We start from the raw sequence: 20,302 nt of genomic DNA, 5'->3' as shown, positions 1-20,302 counted from the left end.
GTCCTTTAACCACAAGGTTGGTAGGTTCGATCCCCGGGCGCTTGCAGCAGCACACTGCTCCTAAAAATACTTAGGATGGGTAACATACAGGTACATACATGAAATTTGACCTCTGCATTTGGTTAAATGCAGAGGTCAAATTTCATGTATGTACCTGTATGTTCTATGACAAATAAAGGTTTCTTCTTTCTTCATATCCGCCCCATTTTTATGAGCATGATATCTCAAGAACGACTTCAGGGAATTTCTTCAAATTTGGCACAGACATCCATTTGCACTCAAAGATGGACTGATTACATTTTGGTGGTCAAAGGTCAAAGGTCAAGGTCACTGTGAACTCACGTCCTTCCCATTCTTGTGATGTTTCAGGAACGCCTTGAGCAATTTTTTTCAAATTTGGCACTAATGTCCAATTGGACTCAAGGATGAACAGATTTGATTTTAGTGGTCAAAGGTCACTGTGACCTTACGTCCATCCCACTCTTGTGAAAGCCATATCTCAGATATCTCCCTGGAGGGAATTGTATTACATCTGGCACAAACATCCACTTGGACTCCAGGATGAACTGATTAGAATTGGCAGTCAAAGGTCAAGGTTACTGTGACCTCACAAAACACGTGTTTGGCCATAACACAAGAATTCATATGCTAATTGTGACAATTCCACACGTTTAACAGGATAAAGTGATGAAGCAGTGACATTTTTGGACATCATAGAGGTAAACTGCAACTTGACTGATTGACTGAGGAGAAAAAATACATCTGATAATCTTTCATTTAACCCCTCATCGTGCAGTATAGCTCCAGATATGAACTATACAGTATGCTAACATGAAACAGAGATATTCTTTGATACACGTTCTCTGTGTCTTCTGTTGAAGGTTTTTTTGCATTATGGGGACCACTCTGTTCCCACTTGGTGTAATTTAATTACAGTGGACCTTGGCAAACCCAGGCTGTGCCCACGCAGAGCGGTGCAGAATGCCAGCCGGGAACATCCTGTCTTAGGCGACAGGAACATCAGACGCGACAGATGGCTCATAAATCATGGAGGTGCGTGCACAGTGTCGATGGGAGGCCTTCCTCTGGAGAGCACACTGTGAGCAGGTGGGCAGAGGGAGCATCAGCTCAGCAACATGAGCTCTGGACGCATTACCACTCTGACTGGGTAACTGCCTGGTGTCACAGAGGCAGAATCGGGAGGGAAAACATGGAGGACTGCTTCCACTGTGTCACACCGTTCACTCTCAGTCAGCCCGTGTCTCAACGTTTTAAGGTGTGATTTCATAGCGTGCAAAACTTTTATTTTGATTAGGATGGATCAGTTTAGAGCTTTGCAAGCTTAAAGGTAAAACGTCTGTACAGTCTCAGTTACAATGTGCACCGTATGGCAGAGCACGCACCTAACAAACTGCAATCAATTGTTGGAGATTAAAACTGTTGAAGGATTTTGTTTCCCTGTGAATGTTACAAGGAATAGAGCCAGATTAAAACAGGTTGGACTTGATGCATTCTAATTAGGGCTCATTATTTTCTATTTTTTGTGTGGTCCCTCATTTATCAGTGCTTTTATTTATCAAAAAAAGTGTAAAAATAAGATACAAAGTATTCAGCAACACACATATCTGGGAAAAATCATCATTTATGAATCACTATTTACAGAGCAAACACTCCATCTATTGTTTTTTTATACTTAAAGTGACGCATAATTAGCAGCTCATTCATGTTTTCACATTCTTCTATTGAAAGCTACTTTTCTGAGGTGTTTTTCCTTCTCTGGCTGTGTTTAACTCAACTGTAGCATCCCATGGCAACAGAAAACATGTTGAAATGTGTACATTGTTCAGTGAAAATTGGTTAAAACTGAATATTGTTATACTTATATATATTTAAAGTTACATGGTTTACTCTGCAAGATTCATAAAGATGAATCCTATTGCAAAACTCTGCTAAGATTAAAAGGAAAAGGTCGTACTGTATATATATATGATTAAGCTGTCTTCATTGTATTCCACATCAATTCTCTACCCGTGCTTAGTGAAGCACTTGACTCTATGCACAAGGTTTCCCCCTCTGACATGTTTATTCATTTCTCATCTGTTGTGAGATAATTAAGACACCAGGCGCATTAATTGATCCTAATATGTTATTCATTCATAGGAAAAGTCATTTCCTTTCTGATTGCTAACTGCCTTGGCTTCTAATCAATGTTTTACTTTGCATTCACTCACATGAAAGAGTTGCTGCTCCTGCGAGCGTGAGGCCTAGTGCAGCAGGTGACAATATGCTACATAAATAAATAACTATCCTCTATTGAATTGGGGCTTGTTTATTTCTCTTTGAGTCCACTTGAAAGGAATGTGGGACTGACAGTGGACGCTTCTCAAACCCCAATGACACAGAGCTGTTCCAGTGTGTCATGAAGTACTGCATAACTGGCTCCTTTTTTGTGATATTGATTAAAAATGTATAACTTTAACCACCTTAATGTCATAGATGCTGTTTCATTGATTTAAAGGAGCAAACAGCAGTTCAAATTCGAAACATTGGAGCCGTGGCCCGTCCGCGTTTTCGCAATTTGAGGGTTACCTTGTGGACATGACCGCGTTAGCCTCTGGCCAGCAGCAGTAGTCGGAATCCCTTCACCGGCTGTGTGTCTGAAATACTGACTGCTTTGATAACTCAGCTGCACACGGACCACAGAGAGATGTGCCGAGGCTTTTCAGGTCAGGTAGAATCTAATGTTCTAATGTTATCTCTGTTGATTCAGTCCGTTAGCTTGCTTCCATGGCTGCAGAAGGCTGTTTTTTTTTTTCGCATGCCAATTTGTTTCATATGTGGCAACGAGGTGTCGAAATGGACAGTGGACGGGATCACACCGGCAAAAACAAAAACAGACGTTCCGGACCGGAATGGAAATTTCAAAGGAGAACATACTGGCTGTAGCATTGTTGTCAGAGAAGCCAGTATTTTAATTCAGCATGTTTCCTTAATTTGTGATGACATATCATGGTTATTTTATGATTTATTACAGTAAATATATTACATATTGGTCCTTTCATTTTCGTAAGAAACAAGTGAAATATAGCTAATTGCAATTGAAATTCATGACAAAGGGATAGTAAAGAGGTAATATGGCACAGTGAAACATACTCTAAGAACAATAATACATTTAAATAAATATTCTTTTATGGTTCGAGAACATGTGTTGGTGTGTCGGGCATCGTTGAGCAGATGAAAACATGAGCAGCTGAAGTGGTGTTTTTGTTCCGAAACAAATAAGGTTTAAAATCCAGACATGACCAGATGGCAAAGAACCGGACCTGCAGATACATTATGGTCATTTAAATCTATCAGACAATAAATATCTTAGTTATGGTGCCTTTAAGCAAAGAGGACTTAATGAATATGTATGCAGCGTGTCATGTTAATTACACCAGGGTCAACTGGCATTTGCATATTATTAGTGTTTTCTAGGTTTGGCTCTGCTTGGACTAGCAGATGATTGGGATTCACTGCATCAGAACAGTTTTTTTTATTGTCCAACAAGTTAACAGTAAGTGAAGAATAGATTATGTTTCAAATACTACAACACAGCATTGTGAAAAATTACTAATTATTTTGCTTCTTCCAGCTTAGGTATGAAACCCGATGAATGTGAATTTAGGTGCAATCATTCTAGGTAAAATATATCAAATGCTCTTTTTCTTTTTGTTCATAAGAAGGCATCAATCAATAAAAACAGTCAAGCCAGATCTGCAGGATGGTCCAAGTTCCAGTTGATGCTGAAGACCATTATGCTGACTCATAAAGACCTGTAAACCTACAGGTAAGTTGGTTTTAGTGTACAAAAAATGTTTATTATCCCTTCTGCCAAAAAAGTAATTTTTCATTATCATTAGAGCCACTATAATGAGCTCAGGTTACAGCTTTGCCTAACAATGAGAAAACCTCAGTAAAGGTTATCAAATCCGCGCATTACACCTGCTTGATCAGTGGGGTCACCCGGCAAGAAAGGCACCAGCGCATGAAAAATTCAAAATGATTTCAATTGGTGACAGGGAAAAACCTTTGATAAGCGGATATATGGCTAGATAAACAGGCTGACGGATGAATTGATGAATAATACACTAACAGACTTTATAAGTGAGATTGATTTCCTTCTCAGCTCGATGCTTCTCATACTTACCTTGATGTGAAAGTGCAGGTATCGCCATTCTGAATCAGAGCACATCACCGGCTCTCTCCAGGGAACCCCCGCTCTTCATTGTAGAAAGACTAGCTGAAATATTCAGCATTAACTCCACTTGAAGCCAATGTCACTGGTTCTCCCTTCTCCAGCTGGCTGCCAACACACACACATACACTTCCACTCCCGCGTTTGCATACTAATGCCTGTGTGCTAAACACTTTTCCATCATTCCTCTGATGAAATCTCCAGGCGCACAGATCCACAGTTGTTTGAATTGTTTGTTTGGAGTTTATTATTCACTTGTTAATGAAACACAAATGCACACAGCGTCTTGATGTGAAGTGTGGCATGCTGTCGCACTCAGTCTGTAACCTAGAATAGTGACATCAAAACTGTAAAAATCTCCAATGGCAACTTATCACTTTGAGAGACGAATGTGGATTGAAATTCTGCAAAACAAAGAAACATGCTGAAGGATTTTTTTGGATGGCAATGGTCCAGGACTTTGGCCCAGACTACAATAGCTCAACAAATATTAGATGGATTGCAGTGAAATGTCCTACAGACAACTGGCTTTCCCTCTAGCGCCACCATGAGGTTGACATTTGTGGTTTTAAGGGAAATTTATGAGCACATACCTGCAAAACTAATGACATTCCCATCATCCTACTTGCTTGATATCATGCTACATTAGCATTATGCATGCTAAACATCAGCATGTTGTCATAATGAGCAGGTTAGCAGGCTAACATCAGCAGCTGCTAGTTTGTGCCAGGGCTGCACGATAAATAATATATATATATAATATATAATATATAATATATAATATATATATATATGTATATATATATATATTTATTTATTTATTTATTTATTTATTTATATATTGTGATATACCGTATATTGCCATATGAAAAATACAGGAATATTCACCCTAAATTTTGTGGGCTCATTTTAAATTAAAATCAATCTGGTGCGCTTTGAAAGCCAGATTAAGAGGCTAGATAAACAATTTTGTGTTCTAGTAAACAATTTAATCATATCACATTGGTCGTTTAGATATGAATGAACACTGCAAAAAAATAGTAACACCCACAAAGCATGGTTAAGAAGACGAGCTCCGTGTTTCAAGACGGTTCAGTGGGGTCGCCGACATCGCCGCAGACCCCTTGCAGTTGTTGTTGTTGACAGTTGCGTCGAGCATGAAGTCCACGGCCTCAAGAAGCGGCGAGGTCCGGGCAAGGGTTACTGTAAAGCCATAAGCCACCTTCACCCCGGGCCTTTCCAGCTGACCTATACTAGAGCCAGTCGCGGCGCACATGGAGATAATGCGCACGGTGAGGGCCAGCCAGCAGCGGGGAGAGGTTCCTCCCACACCGAACTGCCGTCTCTGACCTACTGAGTTGAATCCCCTGGGCGGATTGCGTGGAAGACCAACCGTTCAGAAGTGTAAAAATATATACGGTCAATTATGAAAGTGTGGCAGGCCTACTTAGACTGTAGGTCATTAATGGGAAACACTGGATTATTCATGGAAAATGAAAACCTTAGGAGTTTTCCTTTCGTATCAAGCAGCAAAAAAATTGTAGTATGACGTTTGAGTTAATTTGTTAATTTGCCGATGTGGCTATTGTGCATGCGCACATCGTGGTGTCTGAAACGATATATCGTGCAGGCCCTAGTTTGTGCCACTGTTTCGACTCATTATGCACAGGTTAACTTCAATGAGGTGGAATCATACCCGAGAACCACCGATTTGGAGGTGAATATGCCCAAAATATGTGTTTCCATTATAATATGGGTGTGGATTTTTAAACTGTCTACAGACACAGGTGGTATTGTCTGTCCACATTGTAGAAAAAAATCTGGAAAATGTTTAAAACAAGCGATTTTGGAAATGACTTAAAATTTCTCTTTTGTTTTTTTCCTTCCAAATATGTGGCTAAGTGTTTGATCTTTTATGTAGTAGTCATGTGCATCTTGTGGTATCCCATGACCCCATGTCTCCACAATTAAGTTAATGATAACTAAAACTAAAACCCAAGTTGTAATCTTTTAAGAAAATAAATTTCACTAAGTGAATATTTTATCATAAAAGAAATATTCAAGGTAGAAAGGTGAGACAGAAAAGCAAAACTTTAAACTTCAGCCTCATATTAACATTCCTCCTGAAGTCACTCTAGGGATGTTGAATTCAGGGAGGAATAACATTCAGTCCATATCGGCCCATTCGAACTACCCAGTGTAATTTGTGCTTTGATTGTGCAGTTTGCAACTCTGTTGAAGAAAAGCAATTGATATCTTTTTTTTTAATGTGGGGGTAATTTGAAATGCTTTATCATACAGTGACTGCCAAAGTGGGCGCTGTGATTAGGCTCCACTTTAAGGCATCATATATATATAAGGTGTTTGCTCGGCAATCAAAGCCTGCTCTCCGTCCTTGTTGTTCTTTTTTTGTTTTTTTTTACCCCAGCTATTCTCTTTTGTTGGTTTTCTACAAATACAAGCTTATGGTGAACAAGTTGCTGTATTGAAGTGCTGATTTGAAATGCTTTTTTTCTGTCAGGAGGTTTTGTGCTTTTCTAAGGCTGAAGCAATTTACCACAACACACACCTGATTACAAATGAAGGAGGCGTGTGGGAATATTGTTGTAGAGTAACTTGTTTCGGCAATTTAGACTTTAATTAATGTTTGTATGTTTCCATAGTTGTCTGATTGGGGGACTGTGACCAATCCCATTTTACATCTATTATTGACTCCATGTATTAGTGTAATTTCCCTTTTTCACATCATATTCTTTTTCCTTGCATCTTTGCTTGTGGAAATTCAAACCGAGTCAATCAAACAAGTATGATAGAAATGAATAGTAGAATATGAAAGGAGGCCAAAGATAATGCATTGTAGCCATAGTGGTATGAGCAGCCTGTCTGTAAGAGGCTACATAGGCTTGACCAGTCCGTTACTGTCATTTTTTGAGCTGCAGGAAGACAAAGTTAGAGGAGTTTTCAGTGGAGAAAGACCTTGAGTGTCTAAGGGCCCTTTCACAAGCCAATGTTAATCCGTTTTAATTGCACTGTGGTGTGGTTTGTTTGGATAGTTGCGAACACAGTCATCATACTCTGGTGCGCACTCTGTCTGCACAAGTAAACGACAAGTCAACATGAGTGGGAGAGGACTGACCTGGGCTTCTGCAGAAGTCCAATGTTTGCTTGACATCTGAGGCGGAGAGAACGTACAGAATATGCTAAATAAAGTCCACCAGAACAGACGTTTACAAAGTAATTTGAGATAAACTGGAGGAGAAGGGATTCGTGTGCACGGTAGAGTCAAAGTGAAAAAACTTTGACAGCAATATTTTAAAGTCTGCGATTCCCTGTATAGAAGTGGCAGCTCTCCAGACAAAAGAGATGAGTTCACTCCTTCGTACACACTCCTGAGCAAATATCTTTTTTTAATTTGGTCCGCTTTAATTTGTTCATTATGAAACCGAACCAGACTAAATAGAAAACAGACTAGCGAAACTGACTATGGCTTGGGAAAGGCATCAGAGAATGTGATCTTTCTCCATTTAGATGACCTCATAGTTATGGCCAGCACTCCTCAACATGCTTTACACATTTCAGTTGACCTTTCACCTGCAGCCTCTCCTGGAGGGGATCTCCCAATCCCCCAGCCAGTATACTTTATACCAAGGTGGGGGTGGAGCTGAACTCTGCTGTGCTGCATGCCAGAGGTGGCAAAAAGTCAAATGTACTGTATAACCTATTTGTAACACGCGATCCATCCGACCCTACAGCATGAAGCATTGTTGCCACTTCATGTTCCATGGCTCGCTGACCTGTCAAACTGCCTCAGATTGTCAAATTGACCCATAGGGTTAAGCTATATGCAAAATCCCTTTGAATTCTTCATACATTATCACTGTAAGTGGCAGATATACATTTGGTCTATGTGTATGCTTAGTGATGTTGTTGTTATTGTTGTTGTTTTTAAGAACATCAGTCCATCAGAGCAACTTCTAGTGCAGTCTTTCAGCATTGACATTTCCTGTCAGCACAAATAAGACATTGCTCAATGACGCTGTGGTTGTTCCTGGAGTAGATTTCCGCTGTATTTGCAGTACTGTCTCCTTTCACCGCAAGGATGCTGGCCAATTAAAAACTGAAAATCTGTGTTATTCAGCAAAACCAAATGACTGTTGACTGCTGTGCAGAAGCCTACAGTGCGGAGGACTGAACTTCCTCTGAAAAGTTTAGCGGTTAGCTTCCAGATGGTCGACAGATCTGCTTAATGCACCATAAGGGAGAGAATGGCTACTGCTGCAATACAATTACACTAGTCGCATATGACACTTACTAAGCATTGCTACTGTATGCAGCTAATTTGAAGGGAAATTTGACCGACTAGATCATATTCTTTACAATACATGATTCATATTTGGTCAATGTTTTAGAAATGTTTTTTTGTGATCAAATTTTATTGGTTTTAAAGAATTATAAACACAAAAATTACATGATTCAAAACAAAACATAAATTGAAAAATTAATAATACATAAATAAAATCTTTCTGGAGTTAGAAAGAAAGAAGTGAGCTTACCAGACCTCTGTAGTCCGCTCCTCATCTCTGCTCGAGCCTAGCGGCTGGAGGCAACATTAGCCGCTACTAGCATAACACATCCCAATCCCCGACCGAATTGTCAACAGTTTAGTTGCATTTGCGAGGGTAATGTAGGAGCCAGGTTGTGACAAGGAAGAATGTGTGGAAATAAAAAGACGATATCACTGGTTCTCCTGCATCAATTTTTTTCCTATTTTCCATCAGGAGTCCGGTAGCAATAGGTGTTCAATTAGGGCTGCACGATTAATCTAAATTTTAATCAAAATTGCAATATTTGTTCATGGCAAAATGTGTGTCAAAATACCATTTTAAATTAAATATCGTCGTGCTGCAGAGATGTCCTGGCCTACATCATATTGTACAGATTTAAGAAAACATCTTTGTTTGGTACCGATCACCGCAAAAATCACACCATAACCATTTTAATATAGTTTTCAATGAAAAAGAGAATAATGTTGTAAAAAATATCTTTCCCTCTAATATCACAAATCATGTCAGAATTGCAACATCAGTCCAAATAATTGCAATTAGATATTTTTTCAAAAATTGCAAAGTGCAATGCTGAATTGGTGAAGTACTCTTCTAAAGAAGAATAAAATACTAAGTGAACTAACAGTCAGTTTACACAGAATTTCTACATGACCAGGAACTACGAATGTGGATCACATCAATAATTTCATTGGGAAATTCAGTTTTCAAGTTCATTTCACTTTCATGGGTGTCTAAGCGGTAAAACGCCATGTGGTGCCAGATCTAGAGGCAGAAGGGCAGGTGGGTGCTGACAGAGACGGGTGAACAGACACCATGAACAGAGGAAAGGAGCCAAGACCTGCCAAGCATACACAGACACCAGCAAGCCCCCAAATGACACAACATATGGAGTACAGCTGAAAGATCCCTCCACCCTTCTCCACCCGCCACCATCTCATCCTCTCTTTTCCTGCAGCACAGCAGCTCTGTGAAAAACAGGCACTGAAGCTGTGATAGCAAGTGGAGAATTTGAATATCTATTTTTGTAACAATGGCAACCATGTTCGGCATTCTCAGAAGACATGCTAAATCGCAGTCCCTCCGCTGAAAACATCTAATTCTGTATAATAAGTGAACCAGTGACGCTTCTTAGGCAATAGCATTTTCCCCTGCAGTATCAAAGCCTGCAATGTGATACTTGCTTTCTTGTGAAGACAGAGGTGGAGTTCACAAAAGCAGAATGTGAACGCTGTTATTTGAGATGCATGTTTCTCTTGATACGATCAATCCAATCAATGCTTTGCCCTCTACATCTGCTGCCCACCTCTTGTTAATGAGGCAGAGGCCAATTACCGCCGAGACCACCTTCCACGCCCTCATTAACGGCCCACCCTTTGTCTGCAGGCCAAAAAGGAGACAGTGGAAGGAGTGCTTGACCTTGACTTTTCGCCACTTTCGTCAAGGCAACAACAAAAAAAAGAACTTTCCAGCCTTTCTTTGCCGGCTAAAAGAAATATTTGTCAGTGAGATAGAGATGATGGAGGAATCAAGGCATGGCAGTAATCTCCAGCATCAGCCATCACAGCCTAAGAGCTCTCTGTCTTTGTCAGTTTTCTCTCTTCCTTTCTAGGCTTCACTTCCTCCTCCCCTCTTTTCCCCATTCCCTCACTGTGCCACTTGGTGCAGCTCCATTGTAAAAGCCTTCAAAACTTTACCACCAACAGCAGCATGGCTATGACTGCGGGGCATGTCCAGATGTGCAGTGGATCGGACCAGCATTACCAGCAGGCCCTATACACCCACAGACATTTAGACGATTCGCAGGGTGTCACAGCCAGCAAATACACGCTACCGGCTTCACAGTTGTGCATTCGAAGCTCCGAGTAACTTCTACCCTGCTGACTCGCTCACAGGAGTTCATCGCTTCCTCTGCAAAAAACGAAAATGGGATCCATCCCTAAACCTTGCCTGAACCCTAATCTGCATTTTGCAGATGGCACATTATATAATCATGATATTGTTTTTTTGATGGCAGTTGATGAATTCAGTGCCAAGACATGACACCGCTATGACCACTTAGAGTGTTCATCACTGATGTCTTTTGTGGAGGAGAAACACTTGTCACCATCTGTCAACCCCCCACCAACACTCCGATCGAATGGCTTCGGGTGGGTACATGGAGAACATGGAAACAGTAGCCGTGTTTCCATTCAAATGTCGAGCAAAATTTAAGCGAACTTTTGAAATGTCGCAAAAAAAGACATGTCTGTAATCCGCTAGTAAACAGAGTAGAAGAAGTAGAGTTTGTGAACCGGAAACAAAACAAGTCGGCTTGGCCATCCAACCCATCTACGAGAGAAAAATGGAGAGGGGTCAAGTCAAGTCAAACTCATTTGTATAGCACAATTTCACAAATCACAAATTTGCCTCAGAAGGCTTTACAATCTGTACAGGATGAGACACCCTCAGTCCTTTACAGTACGACCCTCTCATTGAAAAGTTTAAAAACAAAAACAAAAAATTTTAACAGGGGAAGAAATGGAAGAAACCTCAGCAAAGCAACAGAGAAGGGATCCCTCTTCCACGACATCCAATAGATGTTGTGTGTAAAGAGTAACAACATAAACAATCCATATGAGAAAAAAATAACACATATAATTTGAACATATATGAAGAGATGGATCCAGGAGATGTCACTGCTAGAAAAGTTGGAAGTATACTGGACCATGTTGACCAGACTATTTAATCGGGACTGCACTACAAATCTGGGTAGTTGCCAGTGAATATGAATGTAACCTTTCCATTGTTGGTTATGTTTGGTAATTTACAGATGGAAATGCGTTCAAGTACAAACTTGAAAGGCACAAAAGTTAGTCCTCAGGGTCTTTTAAACTGAAACAAATCTCAAAATTCACAGCAACTACTTAACGATGTGCTCAAAAGCACTGAAAAGACAGATGCTCAAATGACAAAGTAGAAACTGCAATATACAGTAGCTCATAAAACTACAGAGTGAAAAAGACAATAGATTGAAATCCTGAAATGGTATAGAAAGTAAAACTAATTTGCGGAAGGGGAACTGAAATTACCGTGCTGCTGCTGCTGCTGCAGCTACTGCTGTAGCTACTACCTTATTTGGTGTTATTGTTATTATCATTAATGTTTTCGTGAAAATAATGAGAGAGCTGTTATATTTATGAAACAATATGAGGCTCAGACACAGGCAGCTGGCTTAGTTGAGTTCGGCCTTCAAGGAAAAAGTAATTAGGGATGTAGACAGTAGACGCTGAATGCATACTGTATGTGTAGTAGGAAAACATGCAGAGTGTCCAGGTAATAAGCTGTGATAAAATACACTAATAATTTGAACAGAAGAAAACTCACCAGACTTAAACCATACAGGAGAGTTGCATGTGGGTTTGGCACATTTGCTACAGTTCAGCTTGTCAGACTTCACCGCTGTGCATCATGGGAATTAGAAACGCTGTAAGGAAGACACCACTGTTGATTCATCATTACTCTTTCCCTAAACTAGCTTTGCTTGGGTTTCCCGGCCTCTGTAGAACCAGACACAGCTAATTAATCCCTGACACTGAGCCGAGCATGGGGAGATGGTTCGGGACAGCACCATGCAAAGTGGAATCCACCACATCCAAATGAGGCCTGACAGGTGACTGTGTCCCCAATGCAAGACGCTGCATGCATGCTGGAACCAGCCACAAGGGGCATTTGTTTAAGACATCACAAGCAATATTTGCTGACTGCTCTTTTTCCTAATTGGTATGGAATTTAAAGGAACCATCCTGGCGGTGTCATTGTTAATTATACTTTAGGCCTTACAGCATCTTGTTGTCTTTTTTTTGTCTTGTTATGGAAAAGCCTGGAGAGAGGGACAGATTGCAAGCAACAGCCTATGTTCAGTTAGTTAAAAGATGAGGAGACAGGCTCCAAAAAAAAGGACTAAATTAATTGTCGTCTCAAATTGCAGGCTCAGCACGCCCTGGTGCAGGCAAGCTTCTGTAATGAAAGTTGTATGACCAGGAGATGAATTGGAGGGCTTTCTAATTTGGTAATGTGGAAACAAATGGTTGGCTTCCTGCGTCATTTTGTGTGGATATCTCACTGTGTATTTTGACCATTTCTTTCCCACAGAAACTGTTGCTCTTTGTGTGTGTAGGTCTCTGTTCCTTCCTCTCCTTTCCCTCGATCCCTCTGCTGATTGATATTCGAGCTTTGGAGGCAGCCTGAGCCCTAGAGCTCAAAGAGTTCAGTATCTGTTGTCCACGGTGGTGAGAGGGAGAATGTGGAAGCAGCAATAAAATAATAGAAATGTGAAGGATGAGAATCCTGAAATTCAGTGAAACAGTCACTGAATCCCAGTATGTTCATCTGATTATTGATAATTTCCATGAGAATAAAGGTTGCCAGAATCATGTGCTCTTATCCATCTGAAACATGAGGTTGCTAGCAGTAACAAGAGGAAAAAGCCACCATTCGCACTGTAAATCACATACAAGCTTATAATATGAGTTCTCTCACATCGTATTTGTGTCACTGCTTCTTTTTTTTCTCCGTAATAATTTATTGGGAGTAACATCAGGTGCAAAGAAACAGAGCACAGATGTAAATGATTGTCCCTTCATATTTTGGTATTTTTTCCCCCAAAGCCCCCTCCCACCCAACCCTCACCCATTGCAGATACAAAAAGAATATAGAACAAAAAACAAAGTTAAATTAATTTTTTTTTAAAAAGACAATGAAAATAAGATTCTTTTTTTTTTTTTTAATTAAATAAATAATAAAAAATAAAGTACACATCGACAGTAATGATAATTATAGGATGAATCCCAAACTACGGATAAAATAGGCTGATAAACTTTACCATGTACAAATGGACAATTTAACTGTTAGTGGTCATTTATATTTACATAAATCAAACTTTATGATGTCATATAATTTAGCTGATGGAGAGAAATACATTTCATATGTCCATTAGTCTGCCCAAATACACTACGTCTAAATGAAATTAAAACAAAAAATACAAAACACAAGTACGGAAGCTCGGTTAGTCGGTCAAAATAAGGTAAGAGGTCTAGGTATGCCAGGTATAGTCAAATTTCTGGGCTTATCCGCAAATGGCAAATTAAATTTTTTTTTCCAGTTTGAGGAACAACATCATATCCTCCATCAGGGATGATGTCAAATGGGATGCAGAGGACTTCCAAAGGAATAATATCCTTCTGCGAGCACTGCTGTGTCACTGCTTCTGTATCACTTCCATGTTACCTTACAGCCTCAATAGTGTACTTTGTCTCTGTTATTCAGGATCTTGATCCTATACAGTACCCACCAATGGGTCTGAGAAGTGAAACCAATGCGGAAGTACCTTAAACTTTCATTCTTTCTAATATCCAGCAGGGGGCAACTCTTTTTGGTTGCAAAAAGAAGTGTGATTGTATAGAAGTCTATGAGAAAATGGCCCTACTTCTCACTTGATTTATTACCTCAGTAAACATTGTAAACATGAGTTTATGGTCTCAATGTCTAGTGTCAAGTGCTCTTCAATGATGTCCATTTACTAAATTATGGTCCCATTTAGAGCCAAAATAACGACAAAACAGGGTATGCTTTAGGGTGTTGTGATTGACAGGTCACTACCATGCCATTTTCAGGTCTGGGAATTGTCCGTGTTTTCGTTTTACAACTTTAACCCTTTCACAGTGTGTTTTCAGTTCATGAAAGTTAATTATAAGCTTTTTGCTCGCCTAAAAATGTCTTATTCAGCGTTTGGTTGTACTTAGCTCCACCCTCTCGTGTCACTTCTGGTTGCAAATGACCAAGATAGTGACGGCCAAAATGCCAAACTCAAGGCTGTCCACAAACCAATGAGTGGCGGTCACGATGACTATGTCCACTTCTTATATACAGTCTATGGTACCCACCTGCGATCATATTGCATATATTATAATGCATATAAATAACAAATGTATGTGGATGTAGATTTGAGGCATTATTGTCTCTCCTCTTGCCTCACAGATGACAAAACATGCTTTGGTAGTAATGCATGCACTTTGCCTTTAGCTGTTTTCGTCTACAAGAAAATTCATTGTAGCACTATAAAATTGCAAATAAAATGTTATGTAATTCCCGGCTACCAATTCTCTTGTCGTCTGCAGCCTCAGTATCGGGGGATGGAGTCCTGGAGATAATACTAACACGTAATACAAATGCACAAAAACATATTAAAGATTTGAAGGCTGTGAATACTCTCACTCTTTATCTCTCTCTCTCTCTCGACTCGTACATAGAAACACACACATACGCCCACACACAACCACTGGAAAAGACACTCTGGCAAATACTGTTTACTGATATGCGGATTGGGTTTAAGAGCGGAACGCTGAGCATTTCAATCTAAACAGTAAACACTCTTAATTGGATTGTGTGCTTATGTGCTTTGATGTGAATCCTCTAAGGACTGTATATTATTAGGCCTAATTGATTCTGATACATATTTACATGAGTTTGGAAAATTAGTCCAAAACAAATGTGAGTGGTTTCATCCTGAAGCTAATAGCGGCTCATTACATGCCGTGCTTCTGATCGAAACAGCCATTACCGGAGCATGGTGTCGTTGCGGTGTCAGAGTTCACTGGTCATTTGGCAGTCCGGCGAGGCTGCTGTGTCTGTGTCAACATCTTGTGGAAATGACACCACGGACCTCCCGCTCGTCACAAATGAGGCCCAGAGGGGTTGATGGGAGCCGAGTGAGTGGGCTCGTCGCGACCCCGAGGTCGAGAGGTGGAACGCTGATCCTCTGTTGCCGACCTCGTATACCATCACCTGCCTCCAACCACCTGCCTGTGTCAAGCGGTTCAACCTCGTCCACATGGGATTTAGGTCTGCTTTAGTGTCCCTAGAAATGTCGGCCAGCTCAGGGCAAAAGTACAGTCACTTTGCTCATGGACACGCCGCCACCACCAGTGTTTATCAGGTTTGAATGTGTGTGTGTGTTTATCAGGAGTGCACACTGTATAGCAGTGATGCCAGAATGAGTTTTGAAATTGGGGGGGCAGCTTTGGATGAAGTAATACAGTGTTTCCCACAGGATTCTGAGAGACTGTGGTGGGGGACTTCGGACCCTCTTGGGGATCAAGCTCCCCCTGAAGGAAAATTTGAACATATTAAAGTTAAATGCATCAATCTGGAGCACTTTGAGAGCAACATGATAAGTCTATGGAGAGACCATTGCAGTAATCGACTCTGCTCAAGATAAAAGCATGGATACGTTTTTCCAGGTCATGCTTTGACATAAGACCTCTAAGTTTAGCTATGTTTTTAAGGTGGTAAAAGCTGATTTGGTTATTGCTTTCACTTGATTATTGAAGCTGAGATCACTGTCGATTAAAAAAAACAAGATTTTTGACAACATCCTTTTCTTTAAGTCCCTTTGTGCTCAGATGATTAGCAATCTTAATTCTCTCATCTTTCTTCCCAAATAAGATAATTTCAGTTTTGTCCTTATTCAGCTGTATGAAGTTTTGAGACACCCAGCTATTGATTTGATCAATGCATTGACAAAGAGATTCAAGGAGACCATAGTCATCTGGTGAAAGTGCTAGGTAAATCGGAGTGTCGTTAGCATAGCTATGATATGAGATCTTGTTGTTTTTCATGATTTGTCCAAGTGGGAGCATGTACAAATTGAATAATAGGGGCCCCAAAATCGATTCCTGGGGAACACCACAGGTCAAGGGCTTAGCTGTGGAGGTGTAGTCACCAATGGCAACAAAGAAGGTTGGTGCTCTAGTAAACAATTTAATCATAAAGGTTGTATGGATATGAATGCTGATGGCAAAAAGTCACACAGCATAAGCATGGTAAACGAGACGAGGTGCCAACATTGCCGCAGACCTCTCGCACTGAGGACAGTCCGTCCCAGTTGAAAGTCGCGCCGGCGGCGAGGTCCGGGCGAGGGGTGCTTTAAAACTCACAGTCGGGCACCTTTCCAAGCATACCTTAGTCGCGGCGCACTGGATGATCCACCCGGCAAGGGCCGGCCCACCAGTTGAATATTGTAAAAATATTTTCGGTTCATTATAAAATTGTGGCGGGCTGGATGTCAAATCACTTTGATTTCATTTGAATTAGGTTACAGAATGGTTGATAATGATTGGATAAAGATCCACAGCAAACTCTGCCCCGCCGGTTGCAAAATGTGGATAAATATATTATTCAGTGCATAAAATTGACATAAATACACGCTTCAGTTCAGACTGCAGTTACGTGGGACTCAGTTGAGATGGAGCCATGCAGACAGCTACTGCACAGATTAAAATGAGAGCGTATCTGTAGAATAAAAAAACACTTCTGACACCCTCCGGTCTGGACACACACGGGGTGGACAGAAATGTTTGAAACGTCTTTGTTTACTGTGTTGCAATTTAGGGTCATTTGCGGGAATACAGTGATTTGCGAGCTTAAAAAGAATGTGGGACAGGGCCCGCCCTACTTCCTGCCGCCCATACTGTATAAAAAGACTAGTCTAGTCCACCCTAAACAACAGACAGATGTTCTTCGGCGTGCATGAGCAGAGGATTGTAAGTCTGTAGGTTGATGTAGGGTTGGTGCCACTTTTTTGGCAGGGTGACACTGTGGTGGGGAAATAACAGGAGCTCCTTGGCCAAGCAGGCATTCACATCTTTGGTTTCCCATCACCTGCAATTTAAATTCCATTACTTGCCGTGCCACACTTCAAATAAAGCTCGGGCCTATTAATTACCAAAGTATGGGTTCAGGGTAAAGGTGAACGTGCAATTACAGAATTAAATCAAGTCTCCGTTTAGCTTGTCAGTGCTGACAGAAATAATTTGAGTGAATTATTAAATGCTTCCACTACTCTCAGCTGCTTCATTGTTGGCTCAGGCGTACTCAGCTGCAAGAATCCAAGCCGTTCTCCTTTAAAAGGAAAGCCATTAATTGTGCTTTTTTTTAAATCAGTCTTGAACTGTGTATGTTTATGATAAACAAAATACACACTGTTGCTGCTGTACTTATGCTTCCGAATGCTTTCTGTGTTCCTTGACCCGTTTAATAAAAGAGGTCAAGCTTAATGGGATCCTTTTAAATCTGTGGTTGTTATGGTAATCATGCGGAAAGTGTATGTCATTATCAGGGTTTTAGGTCTAGTGAATTAGAAGTTATAATTAGATACCTGCTCAGGTAATTTAAAGTTCTGAGGTGAATTATGCTATGATTGCAAAACAGAGAATATAGGATTCTACTTGAACCTATTTATATATATATTTTTTTACCTTTACCTTTGCTTTTGTGAATAAATAAAGAACCATACATTTTTTGTGTGACTCTCATCCCTGCTCACACAGCCATGTTTCAAATGCTTCACTAAAATGAAAAATAACAAAAATGTCTTGTTTTGTCAAATTCGGCTGCGAGCAAAGCATTTTAACTAATTGCCTGTAATGAAGCAATTTGCCAGCGGCTAACCGGACTCAGTGGTTGAGTTTCGGTCTCTATGACAACCAGCTGTCTGTAATTAGTAAATCAAGCCAGGGTGAGGTTTTGGGCAGTCAGAGTGGCTGCAAAAGAAGTCAAGAGTGGCAAGTGTTTCCAGTTATTGCTGTGGAGTTTATGCTGACATAACTGCAGAGATGTGTGTGCCACTGGTGGTTTTTCTCAGGTATTTTAAAACTGAACAGTTAAAAAAAACAATCATAGCTGCTCACTGCTGTTTGTCTTACAGTGTTTGTTGTCTTCTGCAGCGCCGTTGTGCTTCACTCTGTGTCAGCTGGAGGTGTGTATTGTGCTAAAACAGCCAGAGGTATGTTGTGTTCTTTGATTGATGTTAGTACTTTACCATAATTACCCATTAGCGGGTACATTTGACATTTCAAAACAATGAAACGGCACACAGAATAAATACAGTTTGTTAATACTGCATGTTGTTTTTCTGCTGCAGCCCGTGCAGCTGCATTGGGTTTGGATTATCCTGGAGTCCATGGAGCCTCTGATCTATTTAGACCAGCTCACCGTGGGATGCGCCCCGGCACGATGCCGTTCAGACCTCAACCTCACAATAACAATCCTGACTTGGATGAGACTGAACCTAACATGGCCTCCTACAGACAAAGTGCACCAGGAGTGAGATCCATAGATGACAGAATATATAAACAAGCTCACCCCAGGAGTTGGCGTGGCACTTACAGTCCGGTTCAAAATGAATACGCCGCCGACCGAGCGCTTAGCCTTCCCAGAGGACGGCCAGTTATTAACCGCAAGTCCAATTTTGATGAGGTCAAGCATGTTGCCCCTCCAACTCTGGCTGAAGCCTCAGGCCAGCCTGACCTTGTGAATTGGGATCCTCAAGGTCGCAACAAGCCGCTATCGTTTGTCTACAATGAGCACGACCTTGTTGTTGATGAGTCTGTCCCAAATAGACGTGGCATGTCTCTGAGTGGGCTCCCCCTACCCCAAAGCAGGGGTCATGGCGCTCACCCGGAGGGTCTAACTGGATACGGCCTGGGAAGAGACGTTCCTGTCCTCGGTTCATCCGGCGTCACCAACAAAGACCACGTCAGAGCGATGACTAGACGAGGTCCTGCCGTTGGTATATGGAAAAGGATTAGGTTCCCTGGCCGTCTTGCTCAGCCACCGCACAGACACCTCAATGTCAAACAGTATTTTCAAGGTAATCCTGTTTCTGAGACCTCTGATAAATTTCAACATCCGGTCCAGTTAGAATAAGTCAGTGAGCTAAAGGGTCTGTCTTGTCAAATAGTGTCCTGTGAGGAGTTCTTAAAAGTTAACAGGCAAGCATTTTGTGAATAAAAAACAATGTGATTTCAGAATCTATTTGTCTGTTTTTTTTTCTAACCTTTACTGAAATAAGCAACGTCCAACTTGTCTGAGCTTCTGCATTGTCTTCTCACCTGTAGCTCTAAAACAAGTCACATTGTCCATTCTCTCTTGACTATATAAAATTACTAATGGTTATATTCCTCATAGTACCTCTCTCCCTTTCTTTCCCTCCTCATTATAAAGATCTCACTGAGGTCTGGGTGTTACCAGAGTGCCATCTGTTGGTTGCAATGGGTAAATATCTTTTGGCTCATATTGTTGAACACAGGTGCTGCTTAACAGAAGGTCAGCTTTTGACAAATCCCCCTAATCTGTTTACAATCTGTTGTTTGCAAGTACTACTAGTGGTTGTGCTAATGTGTCCAAATAAACCTGGTCTTTGGCATGTTTCAATGGTGGTCTGGCATTTCTAATGGAGACAATGAGGTGTTAAAATGCAGCCTTAGATTTTGTGTAACTGTGAGCGAATATGGAATATTTATCCTTTCACTCTTTCTTTTTACCAAAGGAGAACAGGAATTAGACGCACAGGTGGATTTTCTAGACAAGATAAATTGAAGGAAAGCTTCACATGTCAACCCTTGGCTTTGATTCCTCACCGACATTTGAGTGTGTGAAATGGTAGGCAGGTTAGGGTTATTCT

The 20,302-nt window shown here is 40.8% G+C and overlaps 1 long non-coding RNA gene across 1 annotated transcript; it reads left to right on the top strand.

The window, feature by feature from the left end:
• The first annotated feature begins 18,327 nt into the window (after positions 1-18,327).
• Positions 18,328-19,649, top strand: LOC141778698 (uncharacterized). The gene is made up of 3 exons (XR_012596120.1): positions 18,328-18,481; positions 18,564-18,622; positions 18,761-19,649. It is a non-coding gene; the product is annotated as an uncharacterized LOC141778698 (long non-coding RNA).
• Positions 19,650-20,302: the final 653 nt, after the last annotated feature.

Source organism: Sebastes fasciatus, chromosome 12 (genome assembly GCF_043250625.1).
Source record: "Sebastes fasciatus isolate fSebFas1 chromosome 12, fSebFas1.pri, whole genome shotgun sequence".
NCBI lineage: Eukaryota > Metazoa > Chordata > Actinopteri > Perciformes > Sebastidae > Sebastes > Sebastes fasciatus.
This window is presented reverse-complemented; position numbering and strand designations above follow the sequence as displayed.